The sequence below is a fragment of the Mustela lutreola genome, chromosome 4 (assembly GCF_030435805.1).
Source record: "Mustela lutreola isolate mMusLut2 chromosome 4, mMusLut2.pri, whole genome shotgun sequence".
NCBI lineage: Eukaryota > Metazoa > Chordata > Mammalia > Carnivora > Mustelidae > Mustela > Mustela lutreola.
The window spans coordinates 54,218,600-54,224,869 of NC_081293.1; positions in this window are offsets into that span (position 1 = coordinate 54,218,600).

Here is a 6,270-nt window from a genome sequence, read left to right on the forward strand (position 1 = left end):
CAGCCACTTCTGGGAATCCTACATTTCACAAGTCATTTCCTCAGGGAACAGGGCAAAGGCAGGGGGCACCCCACACCCCTGAGATCCTGACCTGAGCCAACATCAAAAGTCAGATCCTTAATCAACTGAGCCACCTAGGGGCCCCTATTTATTTATTTTTTAAGTAACCTCTACCTCCAATGTGGGACTCAAACTCGTGACCCCCAAGCTCGAGAGTCATATGTACTATCAACTGAGCCAGCCAGGCACTCCTAGTAGCAAACTTTTCAATCACTAGTTAAATGACTTAATTCCTCCCTTCCCCACCTCAAAACAAACAAGCAAACAAGAAAACCCCCCAAAAAACCTTTTAATAAAAAAAAAAGACACACTGTGATTATCCTGTGGCTTCATGTAGTGTTGGGATTTCCATACCCCAGCTTTGAAAACCCAGAACTAGAGAATCTCAAAGGCCTCTTCAACCTCCACAATGATTATAATGAAGGAAAAATCCTGTAAGTTCCATGGAGCTGCTTTTCTGAAAATCCCAGGCCTGGCCTGTAGGGGGATGGACCCTACCCGGGAAGGTAGAAACAGCCGTTCCAGGTCCAGCCCTATCCATGTTCTTGCTTTTTGAGGGTTTTCAATTGCCATCTATCAAAAGGGAGAGAGGGGTCAGAGTGGATTTGTTCATCCAGCTGGGGCTGGGGTGGAGGTGACAAGAATAGACAGGAGCTGCCACACAGAGAAGACAGCCTGAATCCAGGCTCACAACCTGCCCAGGCAGCAAAATGAGCTCACTTATTTTGACTTTCCAGAGAGAAGAGACCGGGAGGGATGTCAGGCTTCTGGGCATTCCAAGGGGCAGGGGTGACTGGGCCTGGATTAGAGTGCTCAGTAGAGATGGGGAGTTGGCCCTCTCACTGTCAGAGTTCTTCTTTTGGTGGAATGTACCTTAAAATCCTTGAATGTTGGGGGACCTGGGTGGCTCAGTTGGTTAAGCGTCTGTCTTCTGCTCAGGTCATGACCTTGGGGTCCTGGGGATTAAGCCCCACATCAGGCACCCGGCTCAGCAGGGAGTCTACTTCCCCCTCTCCCTCTGCCCCTCCCTCCACTCCTGCATACTCTCTCTCTCAAATAAATAAATAAAATCTTTTATTTATTTATTTATTTATTTATTTATTTATTAAAGGTTTTATTTATTCATTTGACAGAGAGAAATCACAAGTAGTCGGAGAGGCAGGCAGAGAGAGAGAGAGGGAAGCAGGCTCCCCGCCGAGCAGAGAGCCCGACGCGGGACTCGATCCCAGGACCCTGAGATCATGACCCGAGCCGAAGGCAGCGGCTTAACCCACTGAGCCACCCAGGCGCCCCTAAATAAATAAAATCTTTTAAAAAAGTCCTTCAATGTTAGGGCCAGCAGGCCCCAGAAGAGCACCTCTTCCAGCCTTCCCACCTGCCCACTTTCTGGACAAGGAACTCAGCTGGAGGGTGAGGAGACTTACGTGGTGCCCTCCATCTCCCACTTAGTCATCGGGAACTTTCTTTTCTCAGGCTTGCTCCACTTTGTCATCCCTCTGCCAAGCCTATAATGTCACTCAGAAGTGTTATGACCTCCTATGGCCTTAGTAGCCAAAGGCTTGGGAAATTCAGGTCCGTGCAGAAGGCAGCTTCCCAGGGTCTACTAAGGCCTTTTTCTGGAATTCCTGGGCTGACAGAAATGTGACCTGGCAACTTTGCCACCTGCTTACAAAGATCTGTGACCTTCCTGGAGCTCTTTATGATATGAAAAACACTTCCATGTTCTTTAGTATTTCCATAACACTGTCAATAAAAATAACTAATATTTGCAGACTGTAGGGAAGACAGGGCTCACCAGTGTCATTTTACAGATGAGAAAACTGAGGTTCAGATAGGTGCCGTGACTTGACTAAGGTCCTACAGTCATTGGTAGGCTGGAGCCATGACTCTGGATCTAGGCTCAATTCCCCGATTCTATGCTATGACAGGCTTAGTTGTGAGCCAGAGGGGACGGCTGGCAATGTGGGACAGTACGTGTTGGGGAGTGATGGCAGGAACACGCAGAACTGAACGCACGGAGTTGCTGTGGAGTTGTTAACCAAAAAACTTTCTCTCCTGGTTTGGTCCTTGTTTGATCTGATCAGGCAGGTTCCAGCAGTGCAGATTTAGTAGCAAAGCAGAGTGCCACCCAAGGGGTGTCCCTTTAGCTAGATACCCTCAGACCCAGACATGACAGTAATTGTCACCGCAGCCCCCACTTCAGGTATCCTTCCACAGAGCTCTGGTCTCCCCTAGAAAGGCCAGTCTGGGAAGTGGTGCGCCCAAAGTGGGGCCTCTCCCTTCCCAGTGTCCCTTTCGTCACTCACAAAGGACAGACTGTAGCACAGGAATCCAGCAGCTAGTGCTGCATCTTTTTGTACTTAAAAAACAAACACAGGGAAACACACAAAAAAATTCTAGACTTTTAGGCTCTGCTCTGGGAAGAGGTGCACACAAAAGCTGAACCCACTTGCCAGAGATATACAGTGGCAGTCTGCAGTGAGGCCACCCGGGATGGGAGATGGGAAGCCCCGCCCCCCCACCCCGCTGTCCCCTCCTTCCGTCCCCCCACCTCCCGCAGAGGTACGCCCTCAGGGGAGCCCGGCCACGGAGGTGACAGATGCAGAGCAGCTGAATGGGGGGGTGGGACTTGTCACAGTGGACCCCCTACCGGTGTGGGGGGGGAAGCGGGGGACGTGACTTGGAGAACGTGCATCTGGGGTACCCGTGGCGGATCAGTGTTGGACTGGGGAGAAGGGCGGGGGTGGCCCCCTGGAGGAACGAGACTCCTCCCACCGCCCGGGAGAAAAGCTGCCCCGCCGCAGATGCTGAGCTCAGCGCTCCGCTCGGGTAGCCTGGCTGCTGGGTGGGGGCAGGGCGGAGGGGCCGTCGCCGTTCTGTTGAGGGCAAAAGAGGGGGAAGTAGAGGAGGAGGGGAGGAAGGGAAAGGCTGAGGAGGCCCTCACAACCCTGAGGCTCTGACTCTCCTCCGACCGGGTCGCTAACAAAGCTTTCTCTGTTGTGGAAGGGGAGGGAGGCCTCTTGGGTGCACGCACAACCTTAGGGGGGCGGGCGGGGGAGTGTCTGTGAGTCATCACCCCAAACCCTGACTTAGCCCCAAGAACCGCGTCAGAGAGGCCAAGTCCTTGTGCCCTCTGACCCCAGGATTTGTCTGGTGGAGGAAGTGCAGGGTTGCAGGCCAGAACCACCGGCCACCTGCAGCTTGCCTGGGAAGGGAGTTTCATTTAGGGCAACCTTGAAAAGAGCAGGGAATGAACAGCCTGGGGAGGAGAGAAGGAAGAAAACCCTTTGTACCCAACCGGCATAAATGGTTACCCAGACCAAATGGGTGGGTGGCTATTTTTGAGGTGACCTACATACCTATTTGCCTCTTTATCTTTTTATTATCACACATGGTTATTAGGGGAGCTTTTCTTTAGCACTTGGTGCAGCTGCCACATTTGCTGAGGGCTGCTCAATGAGGCATGTGGCCTCCCTCTCCCAGGAAGTTTTAAGGACATCAGCAGGCCTGTAGAAGCTTCACCAAGCTCTTTCCCCAGAAAACAGGATCCTAATCCTGTAACACCAGCTTCAGAGCTGATCAGCCCTGGAGGCAAGAAATGACCTCCAGACTTGACAGTGATGTCACTGTGTTTGCTGAGGCTGCCCTAAAGCCCCCCCCCCCACACACACACCCCAGGCCCCCAGCTGGGCCTCTGCTCCTGCCAAAGCTGATCTTGTGGTCCCATAGGCCCACACTATGGCAGGTGAGGTTTCCTTCACAGGTAGAGCAAATGAGGCACAGAGCTGAGTTGTGACAGAACTGGTCTGGGATTTATTGCTGCAATTCTGGAGAAAATTCTTAAGTAGAAACAAGGACAGCCTGCCACTTTCACTTGATTTTACCTTTGCTCAGCCTCACTAAGGCCTCCCTCTCAAATCTTTTAATACCTCCCCACTGCCTTGAGAGCAAGTCTGGTTCCTTACCTAGGCCTAGGAAGCCTCTAGGGCAGCCCCTTGCTATCTCTAGATTCATCTTCCTCCCACAGCCCAGGAGGGGAAAAAAATCACATCTGGTTCTAATTACCTCTGAAACGCTCTTAAATTTTCCATAAAGTACAGTATGCATGGCTTTGTGTATACAACTTTGCACAGTAATATGTATGTAGATGTGCAAAATATATACAGCCATGTACAGTAGATTATAAAGGAGGACATCAAAGTATAAGCATATAATTTACAGTATTTTTAATCACACTAAAGAGAAGCAGACACATAGATCTGGAAGTGAGACTGGCTGAGGTAACAGCAGATTTCTGTCTTCTCCTATCTGGTGCCTCTTGAGTATGAAATCTTTGGCCTGGGAGGAGAATGGGGGACACTTGCACTCCTTAAACTCTTCTTTGCTGGGGTTTTTCCTTTAATGCTACTGTCATTGACTTTGCCCAGATGCCCTGTGCTCTGTAAGAAGTCTTTCTTCTGTGGTGTTAAGTGTCTTCACACTGATTACTCTTCCCAGATGCCTTTTTAGCACCTTCTAGCTCTAAGAGCTGGTCTCAAGTTCAGGGCCGTTGAGGAGCCTACCTTGAACACCTGTGGGAAGCTCCATGTTCCCCTGTTAGGGTGTAAGAGCGGGGTGGGGTGGGGGTCCAGGCCAAAACTGCCTGGGGTGGGGGTAAGTTGCTTACTTCTCACTTGACATTGTATGTTGAAATCATCCTATCTTTGGTCTGATACCACGTCCCATTGAAACTCCTTCACGCATTTTTTTTTAAAGATTTTATTTATGTATTTGAGAGAGAGAGTGAGAGAGAGCATGAGAGGGGACAAGGTCAGTGGGAGAAGCAGACTCCCCATGGAACTCGGAACCCCATGTGGGATTTGATCCTGGGACTCCAGGATCATGACCTGAGCTGAAAGCAGTTTCCCAACCAACTGAGCCCCCCAGGCACCCCATCCTTCATTTATTTTAAATCTTTAAACACCCACCAACACAGATGCCATCACACACACACACACACACACACACACACACACACACACACACCTCTGTATGTTAGCTACATACAGTATATGCTCAGAAAGTATTTGGCCCAGAACTGAATGGAACTAGAGCCCACATGGACTCAGGGTCAATGTGGAATCAGTGAGAAGTCTCCCCTGCCCCCCTCGCAGGCAGTGGGGAGCTTGCTTCCTGTGAACTCTGATAGCATTTATTATTGTCACAGAAAGTTCAAACTGAAAGGGGGATTTCCCTTCTTGTCAGATGAGAAGACTAAAGGGGAAGTATCCAAAGCAGCCCAGAGTGGGAGCCAGATCCCAAGGTCTACTGGCTCGCGCTGGCCCTCTTTCCCTTCACCTTGTCTCCTCTAAGGAGAGGTCTTCCCTGGTGGCCCAGTCCTTCTTCTCCTCTGTGGTTTCCTTTCAAGGCACTTGTTCTGTATGGAATCATATGTGTATCTATGTGGGCATCCAGTGCCTGTCTTTCCAAAGAAACTCCAAGCTCCGGGAGGCCGAGGGCTATATCTGTTTCATCCTGGAGCCCTAGTCCCCTGCAAAAAGCCAGGCCCACCGAGTTTCTAACAACTATATATGAGTAGAAAAAAATAGGCATCCATGTGGCCTGAGAACCTCCTCATATCTCCTAGGGCAGCACTGAGATGGGATCAAAAACTGGAGGGTTGACAGGCCTAGGGTGCCCCTTGCCAGGAGCTCTGGGGGCAAACACCCTGTCTTGAGGAGCTTAAGGTCTAGGAAGGGGAGCTGAGGCTCCTAATGAATGACGTCACTAGAGTTGGAAGTAACCATCAGACTGGGTGCTGGAGTCAAGCCAAGGTACAGAGGGCAGACTGGAGGCCTGAGCCCCAGGGCAGGGAACCAGTCAGAGAGCCATTGCAAAACCTGAAAACCACCCAAGTGTTCACGGCAGGAGAATGGTTAAATCAACTGGAGTACAGCCACGCCACGGAATATTATGTGGGTGTGCAAAAGAGTGAGGTAGATTTTAGAAAGAGGTCCAAGATATATTGTTCAATAAAAAGAACACGAGGCAGAACAATTTGTGCACTAGCTTCTCATTCTGAAGCGAAAACAAGACACTCCCCTGCAGACACACGTTCAACTGTGTGGAGAAAACATCTAGAAGGATACTGGGAAAACTGTTCACAGATGTTATCTCTGAGGGATGATGGGGAGGGCGAGGTTTTACTTTTTCACTTTACACCTTATGCAC